The 18,875-nt window shown below is 41.0% G+C and overlaps 1 protein-coding gene across 4 annotated transcripts in view; it reads right to left on the bottom strand.

The window, feature by feature from the left end:
* The window catches only part of LOC132832251 (catenin delta-2-like), a 488,139-nt gene that overhangs the window by 241,753 nt on the left and 227,511 nt on the right, over positions 1-18,875 (bottom strand). The window lies entirely within an intron of this gene.

The raw sequence follows: 18,875 nt of genomic DNA, 5'->3' as shown, positions 1-18,875 counted from the left end.
GTGGCTAATATTCATCTGGTTAGGCATTCCGAAAGATTTTACATGTCAGTTTTTCTAACAAATTCTGAAAGAAGTTTTGTTCAAAGCAGCGAATGCATCAATTCTCCTTGATAAAGTTTACAATGATGCAACACTACAGCTTATGGCTCACTTGTCCCCAAGTATTGTAGCTTGTATTGGAGCCTCCTTATGTAGAATGCATTCTTCCACTAACTGCCTGGACTAGCTATCCATTGCACTTTACTGGTCTGGATTTTCACTCGGACAAACAACTTCTTAATTATCCCAAATATAGCTAATGTAATCAATAATTGAGAAGAATGCATTAGAGCATGGCAACTAGTATTTTGATGGAGGTGGATCGTATTCTGTGCGTGCGCATTGTGAGGAGAAAACTGCCCATTAAAATTAGCAGCAGCCTCTAATATTGTAATTATGTTGCTCTCAGTGTGCATCAATTAGAATTGGCAGGAACCAGTCTGAACTTTGGAGATCCACTTGGATCCAGCCAGTGTACACTGTCTGAACCTGGTCCTGAACACTTATGTAGGAGGTCAGGTATGCTCTTTGGAATTAATAAAAGTAGGCTGGACTGTGCAAAAAATATGTATAAACTCATAGACTTTGAATGTCATTGGAACAGTGAAAACAACTGTCAAAAGAATCAGTAGGAACTGTCAAAGGCAACTAACCAAAGGAGCTGCCACGCTGTCAAGGAATTTAAAGGTACTGCTATTTAAATCTTTGGGGAAAAACAAAACATCTGGAGTTAAAACAAATCATCATTTGCTATTTCACTCTCTCTGTTGACATATGCCTGAGGTTACCATTACTGGATTAGTGCTACATGACTGGTTTCACAACCATTCATTATCACAGTCAGATGCCTGTCATTTCACAGTTTGTAATCAAAATAAGCAGAATTTATAATGTGATGTCTTTCTTCAATATAATGAAGTTGACAATTCAAGTTTATTTGATTTAATCTCCACATTAGCATTGAGATCAGCTCATGGTTGAAACGGGTTGAACAATTATAGATAGAAAGGAAATAGGTAGTGGATGGGTGTATGGGCTGATAGAAGTTGACATAAAGTTGGCATAAGGCCTAAAGAATGTCTACAGAGCTTGGGTAGAGGGCAAAAAGTTAGCAAGAAGACTACAAAAGATAATGGGGCTTGACACAAAGACATGACTTGGCATGGAGAATATGAGTTGGTATAGTTAGAACATGGAGTGGGTGTGTGGATGACCTGAGGGCTGAAGGATGGTTCATGATACACTGCCTTTTTTAAAAAATGCAACACATAGCATGGATGCAAGCCTACCACCCAATTGAGACCGAGTCTCTACTGCCCTAGTTCTGGAAACCACCAGCCAATACCAAGTGAACTGTGCCACCCTGGAACAAATATTCACAACATCTGGGCCAGTTTTCCCAGGTCGGATTTGAGGGTCCAGTGGTACTGGTTTGACTCAGTGGTACTGGTTTCAGAGTAGAACTCCAGGCTAGAATCAAGTATTTGGTGATTAATTGATTTCTTCTACATTAGCTGCCTGGCGGCACCAAGGAAACAGTGCATTCTGTTGCTTCTGGCCAAAGTAAAGAAAATACTTAGCTGAGATGTGCCTAGTGATTTGTTTGGCATAGATCACAATCCAATATTCCAAAGCATTATACATCTCCAAGGAACACTGGACACAGCTGTGCAAGGAGCAATTGGTGCTCAGTAATGCAGATAGAAATGGTAGAAGAAAATATCACATGCAATGGATTTCATTTACAGATCATCTTTAACATTGTAAAATGCCCAAAGGTACTACTAAGCTAATTTCCTACTCAGCATTCATCCATCCAGTAACATCAGATTCTATCTAATAACTTTTCTTTCAATCTTATGGTGGGAAAATGGTTGTGTCTAACTATGAACAACAGCAATGAGATTCTAAAAATAAATCGTTGCCCCGGAACATTTAGAGGATGAAAAAGGCACCAAATTAAATAAAATGTGTCCTTTCTTATTTATGATTAATTACTGAATAATTTGTCGTAAAAATGTCACACAAAATGGTTGGACTTCATTGAATACAACATTTCCACAAAGTGGCACTCATAAACAACCTAGCATGCAGTAGTGTGGTGCAAACTGTATGCAGCAAAATGGCACTATGCAACAAGTTGTCCCACACATCTCAATACATTGCCTCTCAGTCTCCTTGACACTGTGTCACATTGCCAAACTATTGGCAGATATCTCTATACTAGTTGGATAGGAAACTCAGACGAAGATCCAAATGTTAAGAATGCCATTGGCCGATGCCACGAGTAGAGGTTGGCACCTGCTCTGACGTCATGTTGAAAATGGTAAGGCCAATAAAAGTAAGAGGGTAAAAGAGAGCAGTAAGGACTGTACATTGCCAAACCACTAATCTGAGATTAACTTTAAAAATAAACATTTCCTTGTTGAATTCTATTTTATGCAATCATTTGCTTGTAATTCCTTTAGTTTGATCCTCTCCTACAATTATTGACTGGATGAGATAACTGTTATAAGATTAAGACATCCCATAAATGGGATTTAAAAGGAATGTGAAGAATGATCCTGAGGATTAATGTTGGGAAAAAAAGACTTGCATTTGTGCAGCATCATGTGTGACCTCAGGACCACACCAAGATGCTTGACAAAGTCAGAAATCATACAAACCAGATGAGCAGAGGGATCTTGGTGTCCATGTACACAGATCTCTGAAAGTTGCCACCCAGGTAAATAGTGCTGTGAGGAAGGCATATGGTGTACTGGGCTTTATTGGCAGAGGAATTGAGTTCTGGAGTCCTGAGGTCATGTTGCAGTTGTATAAGACTCTGGTGCGGCCTCATCTGGAGTATTGTGTGCAGTTTTGGTCACCATACTATAGGAAGGATGTGGAAGCTTTAGAACGAGTGCAGAGGAGGTTTACCAGGATGTTGCCTGGAATGGTAGGAAAATCTTATGAGGAAAGGCTGAGGCACTTGGGGCTGTTCTCATTGGAGAAGAGAAGGTTTAGGGGAGATCTGATAGAAGTGTATAAGATGATTAGGGGTTTAGATAGGGTAGATACTAAGAACCTTTTACCGCTAATGGGGTCAGGTGTTACTAGGGGACATAGCTTTAAATTAAGGGGTGGTAGGTATAGGACAGATGTTAGGGGTAGATTCTTCACACAGCGGGTTGTGAGTTCATGGAATGCCCTGCCCGTATCAGTGGTGAACTCTCCTTCTTTATGGTCATTTAAGCGGGCATTGGATAGGCATTTGGAAGTTATTGGGCTAGTATAGGCTAGGTAGGATTCGGTCGGCGCAACATCGAGGGCCGAAGGGCCTGTACTGCGCTGTATCGTTCTATGTTCTATGTTCTAAACCAGATTGTAGTCCAACAGGTTTATTTGAAATCACAAGCTTTCAGAGCGCTGCCTCTTCATCAGGTAAAGCGACGAAGGAGCAGCATTTGGAAAGCTTGTGATTTCAAATAAACCTGTTAGACCTGGTGCCATGTGACTTCTGACCTTGTCCACCCCAGTCCAACACCAGCACCTCGACATCAAAGACACTTTCCAGCCAATTTCACCTTTGAAATATGCCACAGACACTGACAAAGATATTGTACCTGCATATGTGCAGGAAAGATATCCTCTGGTATTGCATTGCAAATCAGTACAGCCATATTTTAACTAGCGCTGTTACAATATCTTTGTCAGTGTCAGTGGCACATTTCAAAGGTGAAGTTGGCTGTAAAGTGTCTTTGATGTCGAGGTGCTGGTGTTGGATTGGGTTGGACAAAGTCAGAAGTCACATGGCACCAGGTTACAGCAGCAGGTTAATGAAGAGGCAGCGCTCCGAAAGCTTGTGATTTCAAATAAACCTGTTGGACTACAATCTGGTGTCATATGACTTCTGACTTTGTAACGCATCTTGGTGTGGTCCTGAGGTCACACATGATGTTGTAAGATAGTAAATGTGGCAGCCAATTAATGCACAGGAAGGTTTCACCAACAGCAATATAGCATGACCAAATGATCTGGAATTTGGAGATGCTAGTTGAGGGATGAATTTTGATCTGGAATGGAGGGGAAATTGCTCTTCTTTACAACTAAGTTGCAGGACTTTTTATGTCCACCTGACAGAAGGGGAAATAACCTTATTTTATATCTCATTCAAAAGATGACACCTCCACGGCCCTCAGGGTGAGCTGAGAAACAAATTGATCAAGACTGTCTATTATCCTGAGGCAGGATCCACAAAACCATTTGAAATATATATTGTGGAGTGTGACAAACGAAGACAGTGAAAGGGAAAAAAGCAGCCAAGTTTTGATGGAAAATATGCAATGTATGGACTTCATATGAAGGCTTTGCAGCTCAGCATGTAGGGCACTCTGCAGTTGAATGACCTGTCATCACTGACAATTTCCACACAATATTCATGACAGCAGAATACAAATAGACAATTGAGAGAAAGAAACATTTTGCATCTGAAACTTGGATAGTGCAAAGGACAGAATTACAGGTAACAGCGCTAGTTAAAATATGGCTGTACTGATTTGCATTGCAATACCAGAGGATATTTTTCCTGCACATATACAGATACAATATCTTTGTCAGTGTCAGCGGCACAGTGGCTAGCATTGCTGCCTCACATTGCCAGGGACCTGGGTTTGATTCCAGTCTCGGATGACTGCCTGTGTGGAGTTTGCACATTCTCCCTGTGTCTGCATGGGTTTCCTCCCACAGTCCAAAGATGTGCGGGCTCGGTGAATTGGCCATGCTAAATTGCCCATTGTGATAGTTGCACTAGTAGTGAGTAGGTGAATGAGACTGGGTGGGTTACTCTTCGCAGAGTCAGTGTGGACTTGTTGGGCTGAAGGGCCTGTTTCCACATTATTGGGAATTTAATCAGATATCAACATGTGCATCTAAACAAAAAGGTTGACACAACAAAAACTAATAATATAGTTCAAATTGACTATTTTGTGTTTCAGCAGCCAATAGCACATTCTTGTGCCTAGTCTGTCTTCATTCATCAATTATTCAATCTGTTAAACATTGACAATAGTTTGGACAAAGATAAATGATCAGAACATGATGATGAATACTCAGAATAAGATTCCCAAATTCCAATGTTGAAAATTAATTGTGACATATAATTTAAGGAGACCTTCTGGTTAAAAAAAATGAAGAAAGAAAATTATTTTGAATAAAATATTGAAGAAAAATTTCATCATCCAATGTGGGATTTTAAACGGTGATCTTGAGGTTAAGAGCACCGTTATCTATCAGCTGAACTGGTTGGGCTGAAGGATTAGATTACTTACAGTGTGGAAACAGGCCCTTCGGCCCAACAAGTCCACACCGACCCACCGAAATGCTACCCACCCATGCCCCTATATTTACCCCTTTACCTAACACTATGGGCAATTTAGCATGGGCAATTCACCTGACCTGCACATCTTTGGACTGTGAGAGGAAACCGGAGCACCCGGAGGAATCCCACGCAGACACGGGGTGAATGTGCAAACTCCACACAGTCAGTCGCCTGAGTCGGGAGTTGAACCCAGGTCTCTGGTGCTGTGAGGCAGCAGTGCTAACCACTGTGCGTGCCGCCCACTTCTTGTACAAAGTCTTTCCAACTTCTTCACTGACTTTCCACTAAATATTGGCCTCACATTGGTTTAAAATATCATTTCAATTGCTGGTATAACAGATACAGACACAGCACATTGAGAGCATTTATAAATTGTCCTTTATTCATATACAATCACAAGAATAAATACCTGGGCACTAAGCAGCAGGTCTAAGTAAGGATAAGGAATCAGTGCAGGCTTTGTGGGCCGACGGTTCTGTTCTGTATTGTATAAAAATGTTGTTATAAGTTAGGTATCTGACAGTTCATTAACAACTGACTGTGCACTCTGTGACATCTCAGCCTTACATACACAGTCTGAATTATATAATTAGTTAGATTGCTGCTGCATTACATATATAGTTGACTGGCTAACAATCTGAACAGTAGGCTGATTATTAACTGAATGTAGAGAGTAAAAAGACCTTTAATACGACAGTGTCACATGTTGGGATGTCATCTAGATGCTTTAAAGTTCTATTAGAGATCTGTGCTGCAATATGACATCTTATGGCTTGGTCCTAATTTAAATGAATAGCAGGGGAGTGCAATTTGGGAATTGTCCAGGCCTCCCTCTGCCGCTTCTACAATATCCCTATTGTCGTCCAATGTTCCTACTATCTGACAGACCTGAGCAAACTTGCTTGCCCACCTCTGAAGCTGTGGTATTGTTTCAGTATGTTTATATGACACAATTGATTCTTTAACAATATTTATCAATCAAATAATTCACATCAGTAATTTTCTTGCTTACTCTTTATGTGTCACTGAATCGGGTCTTCAGTGGTTTGTTCTGTAAAAGTAGTAGGACTAATACATTATCCCTGGTGGAAATGTTTGAGTTCTGGTCTGATTATTTGCCCATATAATTGCTATTTGTGAAATTATAAGGCTACTTTGGGTCATATAACAGACGTAGTGAGTTGCTCCCAAACCACGAACTTCTAGATTTTTCCTTTATTCTTCAAGCAAATTTCATCGATTAATTTCAAATGACCGTTTATCTCTTGCCAATAAACTAATTCAAGGGGACTAAAAACAGTAGATTTGTTGGATGAATCCCAGGTAGCAAACAAGAGAAATCCTTGTCACTTATCCCAGTCATGAGAAGTAACTCATGATACCATTGTCAAAGGTTTGATGTTACTGTCCCAAAATCATGCTTGACAATTGGCAGCAGGCTGAGGAATTTAGCAACATTATACCCACACTACTCATAATGTTCTGGAACATCTTACACAGGAATTGATTCAACTGAATCATAGTTGCTAATCCATTTAAAAAGGACCTAATGAGCAACTTTTTCACGCAGAGTATGGTGCACATTTGGAATGATCTGCCAGAGGAAGTGGTGGAGGCTGGTACAATTACAACATTAAAAAGGCATCTGGTTGGGTACACATCAATTCCTGTGTAAAATGTTCCAGAACATTATCAGTAGTGTGGGTATAAGGGTGGTACGTGTATGGAATGAGCTGCCAGAGGAAGTGGTGGAAGCTGATACAATTACAACATTTAAGAGACATTTGGATGGGTATATGAATAGGAAGGGTTTGGAGGGATATGGGCCGGGTGCTGGTAGGTGGAACTAGATTGGGTTGGGATATCTGATTGGCATGGACGGGTTGGACCAAAGGGTCTCTTTCCATGCTGTACATCTCAATGATTCTAAATGCGATCAAGGAAACAGAGTGATCATAGTAAAGACTTTTGGTTATTTTCTCTTCCTATACAGCGATCTGGTCAATACCTAAAAAAGCTTCTTGTCCGGTACCAAATTAGCACATTGCTGTTTCTACTTGGCCTCACAGCTGTCGTCATGGGTGCAGCCTGTTTGCCCTGTACTCAGTCAGGGTCATTTGCTTGCACGACTTGGGTGTCCACCAAAAAATTCTATGGATTTAAGCAATGATTTCCAGTGATCAGGACAAAACTGCCCCAACTTGCTGCAATGGAGGCCGTGATGTAGACTGTGTGATTTCTACTCGCTTCTAATATCATTACTTTTTAGACTTTCGCATTTTCAATTAATGACCAATCAAATTGTCTATGTGTCCGAACAATTTAACAATTCTCTTAATTATTTCTATGGCCATGGTGAGTTTTTTTCCGGAACAGTTTGTGAGGTATCCTCCAGAATTTTTTTTTGTCGACATTAGGGGTGTTTATGATCACACAATTATGCATCAAATTTCTGGACCTATTTTTGTTTTAGGGTTTGGGGAAACATGAATAGTTTGGTGAGAGTCCTTTCAGTCTTAGTTTCAATTTTTGGCAGTTCTGCAGAAATCTTTGGATGAAGGCGGATGTATAAAATGGTGTTCCTGAGAAACAGAGAAGATAGTTTGATTTGTTAACATGAGGTTACCTTGGGATAAGGGTTTAATGATAGTCCCAGGGTTTGGATAAAAGTCTGAAATTATTCGAACCTGATAACATTTAATCTTAGATATATGAAAGCTCCAGGGAAAGGCTGTCAGGTTTTCGTGACTCGGAGCTGAAGCTGCAGTTAAATCAAACACATTGAGGTGTCAGAGAAAGGGATTCTCTGATGTCAGTACTTTACAATGGGTACTTTTGGGTACGGTACAAGGCAGTTTGTTGGGATATGTAAAGGAGTGTTTTGGGATTAATGGATTATACTTTTACTGTGGGTTTAAAAATCTTTAAATTTGTGTTATATGTTCATTAAGGGAACAGTTTGGATGTGAATTTGCAGTGCAGAGTAATGCCAACATCACAGGTTCAAATCCCACATGGCTGAGGTCACCATAAAGGTTCCACTTTCTTGACCCCACCTCTCACCTGAGGCATGGCAATCATTAGGTTAAGTTCATCACCAGTCAACTCTCTCTAGTGAGAGAGCAGCCCTAAGGTCAACAACGAAAAAAGAGGTTTCTGGAAAAACTCAGTATGTCTGGCAGCATTTGTGAAGAGAAAGCAAAGTTAACGTTTTGGGTCTGGTGACTCTTCCTCAGATCTAAGGTCCTCTGGGACTATGACAATTATTATGATGTAAATAGATTGGAATATTCTGTTTTATCTTCAATTTTTGGTTAATAAACCATAGAATCCCAACAGTATGGAAACAGGCCCTTCTGCCTAACAAGTCCACACCAACCCTCTTAACAGTAACCTACCCAGACTCATTCCCCTATCCTATAACTCTACATTTCCTCGACTAATGCACCTAACACACACATCCCTGAACACTCTGGGCAATTTTGCATAGCTCAGTGGTTAGCACTGCTGCCTCACAGCACCAGAGTCCTAGGTTCGATTCCAGCCTCGGGCAACTGTCTGTGTGGAGTTTGCACATTCTCCCTGTGTCTGCGTGGGTTTCCTCCGGGTGCTCCGGTTTCCTCCCACAGCACCAAAGATGTGCAGGTCATGTGAATTGGCCATGCTACATTTCCCGTAGTGTTAGCTACATTAGTTAGAGGGAAATGGGTCTGGGTGGGTTACTCTTCGGAGGGTTGGTGTGGACTAGTTGGGCTGAAGTGCCTGTTTCCACACTGTAAGGAATCTAATCTAATCTAAACCTGCACATCTCTGGATTGTGGGAGGAAACTGGAGGAAACCCACGCAGACACGGGAAGAATGTGCAAACTCCACAAAGACAGTTGCCCGAGGCTGGAATTGAACATAGGACCCTGGTGCTGTGATTCAGCAGTGCTAACCACCAAGCCACCATGCCGCCCAAATAAACTTTTGATTTATTGTTAAAACAAAATCTGCAACAATGCATTCTCAGGTTTCAATGATAGATTATTTTGTTAAATCAAAATAAAGCAAATATGTATTATATCAGATTCCCCTACGGTGTGGAAACAGGCCCTTCGGCCCAACCAGTCCACACCGACCCTCCGAACAGAAACCCACCTAGACTCATTTCCCTCTGACTAATTCACCTAACACTACGGGCAACTTAGCATGGCCAATTCACCTGACCTGCACATATTTGGACTGTGGGAGGAAACCGGAGCACCCGGAGGAAACCCACGCAGACACGGGGAGACTGTGCAAACTCCACACAGACAGTCACCCAAGGCTGGAATCGAACCTTAGACCCTGGTGCTGTGAGGCAGCAGTGCTAACCACTATGAGATTTCTGCCAGTAAATCTAAGGGACAAACTCATAAGCAGAAGGATAACCTATTTTTCCCCATCTCATAATCTGAAGAAGACACCTCTGCAAGTTTAAACTTCATGAGCTTTGCTACTCAGATGTCTGCATGAGCAGTGTCAGGTTTTCTATGGAGCACTACATTTATTTGGCCATTCTTTAAAACTAAATAAAACATTTCTCCATGTCACTTTCCTCAACCTTTTAGATTGTATGTACAAATTTAAACAGCTCCACACTTGGCTCTGAGTAGATGACAGATCCTACCTCATCAATAATTTCCATTGAATACAAGAGAATCCTCGTCTCATCCTTTCTAAATTCTTTCTTCACTTGCACAGTCACACATTTCAGCTCGTCAGTGAATTCTAATGTCCAAGAAACCTGTACAGTTACAGTTGGCTGAATTTCTTTTGCTTTAGTTGGCGGAGTAGATTCTAAGAAAATCCTTTTTTGGAACTCCCTCCAAGGAATAAAAGATGACTTTTGGTAGGTTTATAGCTCACACAGTTTGCTGAGCAGACTTGGAAAGACAGAGAAATGAGACAACAAGGACCTGTTGCTGTTCAGACACGTCAAATTGTCTCTCACTGGTTTCAAAAATGCAACACTCTCACTCTGCTCACAACTAGGCCACTTGATCTCTCTCTCTGCATATTCTCTGATTGTATAATTCCAGCTGTTCCCTGTTGCTGTTGCATCCATTGTCTTTTCCTTAACTTAGTACTTTGTGCAAGATATATATTTTTGAATTCACATAATCCTCTAAAACTTTGGATCGCATCGCTCCATAATAAGATACTGTTGTGTTTCATAAGAGTATCTCTGTGATGTTTCACCATCTGTAACAGTATTATTTAATCTGAACTTTCCTCTCGATATCTGAAGTAACTGTGCAGAGGTCAGTTCCTGTCACCTAGTCACACTATTTGTTAGTGCACAGTCACTGGCTATAGCCAGCAAGCTTGGAGTCATTCCTCAACTGAGGAGATTCTAATCTCCTGGCTATTTTTTTTGTCAGTTCCCTAAACAGAGGAGATTCTAAATCTCCTGGTTGTATTGGTCAACGAAGCTTTCTGATTGGCACAGGTTAACAAAAACTAATCAAGAACCTTGTATTCAAGCTGGTTCCAATCACTACAGTCTCTCTGTTTGAAGTAGGTGTGAACCCACAAAAGTACCATAATTGTAGCCTGAGTCTAGCTTAAATTGGTTGCAGCTGTATTGAAGGTGTACTTAAACTGGGAAGACCTCGTGGTTTTAAAAAAACGCTGTTTTGATTGCTGGATAGATGAAATAGAATCTATTTTAGAAAATAAGAAAGCCCTCTGATTAATTCAAGGTTGATTAGATTAGATTACTTACAGTGTGGAAACAGGCCCTTCGGCCCAACAAGTCCACACCGACCCTCCGAAGAGCAACCCACCCAGACCCCTTCCCCGAACACTACGGGCAATTTAACATGGCCAATTCACCTAACCTGCATATTTTTCGACGATGGGAGGAAACCGGAGCACCCAGAGGAAACCCACGCCGACATGGGGAGAATGTGTAAACTCCACACAGAGGCTGGAATTGAACCCGGGTCCCTGTGCTGTGAGGCAGCAGTGCTAACCACCAAGCCACCTTGCCACCCACCTAACTCTCTTGGTTAAGAGCGTTTCTAATTTTTATGAATTATTTGCGTAAGCAATTCTAACCAGACCTTAATTTGACAGTGCTGGAGTGCTGCATTTCATTAAATGGAAACTTGATGTATTATATGAGATGGCAGACTGAATTCAGCTTAATCTTTGCATAAGGAGTCTGGTGCACCTTCTTGTGCAGGAGGAGGGGCTGAGTGCTCCAGAGGTCTTTCACTTATGGCACACTCTCTTTTCTTTACAAGTTACAAACATGTCCACCCTGGAGTTAATACATTAAAAATTACAGGTTTATTGGGAACATGGTAGAGAAAGAGATAAAAGATTAAATGAAGAAGTAGGAAAGCAAGGGAGAAATACAGGAAGAAAAGGTGAAAGAAAAAATGAAAAATACAAATGAAACAAGAATGAAAGGAATAATACCTGACAAGATGAATGACAAAAAGGAAGAGAAAGACTTGCATTTTTATATCATGGTTAACATAGTAGATCCATAAACAGTAGAGTATCAGACTTGATTTACAGCTGGGTTTCTGGAATGGGACTTGAACCCACAACAACTCTGAGATGAGAATGCTGTTGCGAAAGCACTGCAGCTCAGCACTGTAGCAGAGCAGCTGTAGGAGGGTGAAGTGGCAGAAGAGTGGTTAGTCCAAATTCAAACCAGACCAAATGTGATAATAGCTTTTCTCTGCTGTTGGCTGTTAAGGGCTTGATGTAAATGAATTGCAGTTATACAGTTGAAAGTCAATTCCTATTAGGGAAAAAAAAAATCTTGCATATGTGTGTGTGTAGTAATTTTCATGATCACTGGACTGTCCAAAGCAGTTCAGAATTTGAAGTTGTTGCAAACATGGCAGCTTATCTGTACACAGAAAGGCCCCACAAATTGCTATGTAATAATCTTTTTGCTGGCAATGCTGGTTTTGGAATAAATGTACACCAAGATGTAATACAGAACTTCCATTCTCATCTTCAGAACAGTGTCATGTGATATTCAAATGCCACCACCTGGCTTAAGTATTTGGAGCATTCATATGGACTGAAGTGGTTTGGAAAAGGAATAAAGAATAGCTTAAAATGGCCTCAGCAATCACATGACCAAAGGCTGACCAAAGTGAAATAAATAAAGACAACATGAAACAAAATGAACATTTTATCAAAAGGAACTGAATCTTTTTAACCCAGTCATGAAAGAAGGAACCCTTGTCTCCTGTTTTGATTTACACCTTTATAATAATTTCCGCCAACCAGAAATGAAAGACATAACCTGCAATGATTCCACTTGTAAACAATAACCTCAGAGAGAGAAACTCACAAACCAGCTTCTGTTTCAAGGAAATGCTTTTCAGCAGAGCAGGGAGGCGGATGTTTGACTGCTGAAAATGTGTTGCTGGTTAAAGCGCAGCAGGTCAGGCAGTATCCAAGGAACAGGAAATTCGACGTTTCGGGCACAAGCCCTTCATCAGGAATGAGGAAGGGCTTGTGCCCGAAACGTCGAATTTCCTGTTCCTTGGATGCTGCCTGACCTGCTGCGCTTTAACCAGCAACACATTTTCAGCTCTGATCTCCAGCATCTGCAGACCTCACTTTTTACTCGGATGTTTGACTGCAACGGTAACCAGTTGGAGAAAATGATATCCTGGCCTCTCAAGAAAAACGCCCAGTGCCAGAACTGATCAAAAGAAACATCAGGACACCAAGAAATCAAAGAACATTTGAAATATCCAAAACTGTTGAGGATACAAGATATGAATTAAACCACTGTGATCTCAAGTTTAAAATTTCTGCCTCAAGGACACATTAAGGACTTCAAACTCCATCTTTCTTTCATCTTCCTTTCGTACTGGGCACTATCTCTTTTTAATGTTGCACTTTTGAGAATGTATGCTTGACATCACATCTTTGTTATCTCTTCTCGGGGTTAGCAGATAACAAAATTGCTCTTTTCATTGAATTGTAACTGGCTCCTCACAGAGACAACATCATTTGTAACACCAATTTTATCAAAAAGAGTTTTAGCCTCTTTAAAAAATAAAGCATAAAATCTTTGTCATGGCCAACTAAGAGGAGAAGGGAGCTAATTCACCTTCCCTCCTTCACCTGATTGTAACTGTACTGGTTTTAGTTGGGATAAAGGGTTACTGCAATTGTACTGATACTTGAAGGGCTTTCCCAGGTATGTCTGAAATTTGCAAATACGCTACAATAGTGAGAAACGGCTCCATTTCGGAATGGCAGGCAGTGACCAGTGGGATACCGCAGGGATCAGGACTGGGACTGCAGTTTTTTACAATATACATTAATGATATAGAATATGGTATCAGCAATAACATTAGCAAATTTGCTGATGATAATAAGTTGGGTGGCAGGGTGAAATGTGATGAGGATGTTAGTAGATTACAGGGTGACCTGGACAAGTTAGGTGAGTGGTCAGATTCATGCCAGATGCAGTTTAATGTGGATAAGTGTATGGTTATTCACTTTGGTGGCAAGAACAGGAAGGCAGATTACTACCTCAATGGAATCAATTTAAGTAAAGGGGCAGTACAGAGAGATCTGGGTGTTCTTGTACACCAGTCAATGAAGGTAAACACGCAGGTACAGCAGGTAGTGAAGAAGAGGGATTGAGTATAGAAGCGAAGAGGTTCTTCTGCAGCTGTACAGGGCCCTGGTGAGACCACACCTGGAGTACTGTGTGCAGTTCTGGTCTCCAAATTTGGGGAAAGACACTCTGGCTATAGGGGGAGTGCAGTGTAGGTTCACGAGGTCAATTCCTGGAATGGCGGGATTACCTTACACTGAAAGACTGGAGCGACTGGGCTTGTATACCCTTGAGTTTAGAAGATGGAGAGGGGATATGATTGAGACATATAAGATTATTAAAGGATTGGACACTCTGGAGGCAGGAAACATGTTTCTGCTGATGGGTAAGTGCTGAACCAGAGGACACAGCTTAAAAATATGGGGTAGACCATTTAGGACAGAGATGAGGAGAAACTTCTTCACCCAGAGAGTGGTGGCTGTGTGGAATGCTCTGCCCCAGAGGGCAGTGGAGGCCCAGTCTCTGGATTCATTTAAGAAAGAGCATTCAAGGATAGTGGAATCAAGGGTTATGGAGATAAGGCAGGAACAGGATACTGATTAAGGATGATCAGCCATGATCATATTGAATGGTGGTGCAGGCTCGAAGGGCAGAATGGCTTACTCCTGCACCTATTGTCTATTTTATTGTCATAATAGTAACTGTCGTAGAAGAGACTGTGCCCTCACACGAATAAAACTTTGTCAACCTTGGAATGTTTGGTTCTGAGACACATTGCCCAGAGTAGAAACCTATGCAACTTGCTAGCACAATCATTCACTTGATTAGTAGTAGAGGACACCATTACTTGACTATAAAGAATAAATTAGACTCAATTCATCAACATTTATGTGAGATTGTCCCACATAATGCACAGTTTGTGTTGACAGGACATTATGAAACAAAAATACTTATAACAGCCAGTAGTCAAGTATGTTTTTAATCTTCTTTTGCATTTGAAACGAAATCAGCATTAGAAGTACTAGGTGTTTCTTTAATTTCACCAGATGAGGCTTATCCCATAGCAGAGTTTGAAGCCACTGTATGATGCCATCTTAACCAGATAGTAATAATTCTTTCACTTGCAAGTTCTTAACAAAGAATAAAATTGCTGTGGGTCTGAACTGATCTCAGTGAAGGCAATATGTCTTATCCACAGTAATTAAATGACAGTGGATGCAATTTTGCTGTGACAGTTTGAACCAGTGGCCATTATACATAGATGGTTGGAATGCTTTGCCATTTGAGTTTTATACAAAGTCATTTGGTACTTTGAAATTGCTCAATTATATGCTATTACATATCAGTAATAGATTAGTTGGTAGCCCTCTCACATCTTATTCAGAAGGTCATGGGTTCACGTCACACTCTAAGATTCTGAGCACATGCTCTGGGTTGACATTCCAGTGCAATACTGAAATAGTGTTAGACAGTCAGAGAAGCCACCTTTAGGATGAAATGTTAAATTGAAACTCCATCTCAGATAGGGGTATAAGAACAGTTAGCATGCATTTTATGAACAGCCGGTATGTTTTCCCAGATTTCCAGGTCAATATTTATCCCTCAAGCAACATCGTTAACAGGTTAAAACCAAAAGAACTGTGAACACTGTAAGTCAGAAACAAAAAGAGAAGTTGCTGGAAATGCTCAGCAGGTTAGCAAGGATGGGTTAGCAAGTTTGCAGATGACACAAAGGTAGGAGGTGTCATTGGCAGTATAGACGACTGTTGTAGGCTGCAGTGTGACATTGACAGGATGCAGAGATGGGCTGAGAGGTGGCAGATGGAGTTCAACCTGGATAAATGCGAAGTGATGCATTTTGGAAGGTCGAAATTGAAAGTTGAGTACAGGATTAAAGACAGGATTCTTCAGAGTGTGGAGGAACAGTGGGATCTTGGTGTGCAAGTACATAGATCCCTTAAAACTGCCACCCAAGTGGACAGGGTTGTTAAGAAAGCATATGGTGTTTTGGCTTTCATTAACAGGGGTACTGAGTTTAAAAGCCGTGAGATCTTGTTGCAGCTCTATAAAACTTTGGTTAAACTGCACTTGGAATACTGTGTCCAGTTCTGGTCGTTCTATTATAGGAAAGATGTGGATGCTTTGGAGAGGGTTCAGAGGAGATTTACCAGGATGCTGTCTGGACTGGAGGGCTTATCTTATGAGGAGAGGTTGACTGAGCTCGGACATTTTTCATTGGAAAAAAGGAAGAGAGGGGACCTAATTGAGGTGTACAAGATAATGAGAGGCATAGATAGAGTTGATAGCCAGAGATGTTTTGCCAGGGCAGAAATTGTTAACACGAGGGGTCATAGTTTTAAGCTGTCTGGCGGAAAGTATAGAAGGGATGTCAGAGGCAGGTTCTTTATGCAGAGAGTTGTGAGAGCATGGAATGCATTGCCAGCAGCAGTTGTGGGAGCGAGGTCATTGGGGATATTTAAGAGACTGCTGGACATGCATATGGTTACAGAAATTTGAGGGTTCGTACATTAGGTTTACCTTACTTGAGGATCAATGGTCGGCACAACATCGTGGGCTGAAGGGCCTGTTCTGTGCTATACTGTTCTATGTTCTAGGTCTGGCAGTATCTGTTAAGAGAAATCAGAGTTAATGTTTCGGATCTGGTGACCGTTCCTCAGAACTGAGGTTGGTTCTGAGGAAGGGTCACCGGAACCAAAACGTTAACTCTGACTTCTCTTCACAGATGCTGCCAGACCTGCTTAACTTTTCCAGCAACTTCTGTTTTGGTGACCATGAACAGATAATCTGACCACTAGCACATAGCCTTTTGGAAAGCTTGCTCTGCTTGTGTTATTTCCGAAATTCAAATCGTCTCTATACTTCAAAAACTCCTTAATTGTCTGTAAAACAGACTGGGGCAACCTGAGGTCACAAAAGGCACTATATAAATGCATGCTTGTTTTAAAATCTTACAAGTGTCATCTTTTCAGAAAAGTTTTGAGATTTTGATGTCACGAGGCGATAGTGTCATGCAATGGTTTTAAAAATAATGTCCTATATCTGGTGACAAAGGTGTTACCTACTGATTTTTTTTTGTACATCAAATGTGGTATATTTAAACACTGCTGCAGCATGAAGCTTTGCATTGTTGGAGATCAATTCAGAGTGTACTGATTTTGTGAATCCCCAATTGAACAGTTTTCAGTGATTTAGTTTGACATCGATTTTGCACAATTATAACTGTAATATATGAGGATGACCAGACCTCGGTGAACTTCATTCTCTGAGGTGTTTGCACACCATTATAAATGACGTTTTTGGAGAATTGATAGGATATTTATCTGTTCACTTTCCAGTAGATGGCTAACCAATTAATCCCAGCGGTTGGGGGTTAGGCGCTGCTACAACACAGAAATGTTCTGGCAAATTAAGATTCCAAATTCAATCAGTCATGAGGTGACTACTGTATTTTGACCTATTTTAAACCATTCATCAAAAACTCATCTTGCTTGCTGTCAGCAGGGTGTGGCTGGGGGATGGGCACAAGGAGGAACTGTTTGTACAGTTAAGTTTGTTGACAGCGCACTCCACCTCAAGGCATTTTTTGCAATATTAAAGTGAGCTGGTAGCTATGTCAGCGTGACTGCAAGGTGACTATAATCTGCCAGCGGCCTTTTTCCCAGGATCAGGATTAGGTATTCACCAAATGGGAAAATTGCAAACATTGGAAAAGCATCACACACTCCAAGCTCAGGTCTGCACATCTGCATTCCTTCAGCATGATGCTTCTTTTTCCATGTTAAACTCTTCGCTTGGCACTGGACAACCAAAATATTCAACATAGTGAGTATTGAATATGATGTAATCACAGGTTGAAGTCGACAGTTACAGTATATAGTCAAAGCTGACACTATAATGCAGCTCAAAAGGTGTGCTGAGTGCACTACTTTGCAGATGACATGCTAAACCAAATGAGTGTCTTCCCTCGGCTGGGCATTAACAATCGAGTTGCTATTTGGAAGAAGGTCTTCCTGCTGAAGTTAAATCAGAGTCCGTTCAGTTATCAGACTTTCCCAATGCCCCAGTGCATTTTAATATGGTCTTGGGTGTGTCAGAGATGTCTTTGGTTTGTTTGCATAGAGTCAAACTCCAATGTTTATTTGATTCCTTTATAGGAGAAAGTGAGGTCTGCAGATGCTGGAGATCAGAGCTGAAAATGTGTTGCTGGAAAAGCACAGCAGGTCAGGCAGCATCCAAGGAACAGGAAATTCGACGTTTCGGGCATAAGCCCGAAACGTCGAATTTCCTGTTCCTTGGATGCTGCCTGACCTGCTGCGCTTTTCCAGCAACACATTTTCGCTTTGATTCCTTTATATGCTATTTTACAGAACCAAATTGTATTTGTGACTATGTATATATACAAAGATTTCTTTTGTGAATAAAGTATATTTTTGAAATAAAGAAAAAGCTGTTCTGAAGAATATGGATGTGTTCTCCCTGGAATTCAGACCATCACTTATGACTCAAAAAAACATTTCAAAAAGAAAACATCATCTGATCTTGATTTCATTGCTGGTTGTTCAGCAGAACTGCACATGACTTGGCACAAATTGTGTTTTATACATCAACTCAGTGAGCACAGTTCAAAAGTAGTTGTTTGGTTTCATCCTGAAGTTGTGGAAGGCAACATATGAATGCCTTTTTCTTCTTATGCCCTCGGTTATTTTGAAAATGATCACAAAAAGCTAACAGGAGTCAGCCCCTGCTACCATGCAGCATCTCCCTTGCAAAAACTATAAGGATGTGTCATCCATCTTCTTTATTGTCATCCAAGAAACTGCGCTGAACTTGTGTAATAGTGACAGGAGAGTGCAGTTCTATGTCTATACCAAGCTTTCTGTGCCA

The sequence above is a fragment of the Hemiscyllium ocellatum genome, chromosome 34 (genome assembly GCF_020745735.1).
Source record: "Hemiscyllium ocellatum isolate sHemOce1 chromosome 34, sHemOce1.pat.X.cur, whole genome shotgun sequence".
Classification (NCBI taxonomy): domain Eukaryota; kingdom Metazoa; phylum Chordata; class Chondrichthyes; order Orectolobiformes; family Hemiscylliidae; genus Hemiscyllium; species Hemiscyllium ocellatum.
The sequence above is the reverse complement of the archived record's forward strand: the minus strand, read 5'-3'. Positions and strand labels throughout refer to the sequence as shown.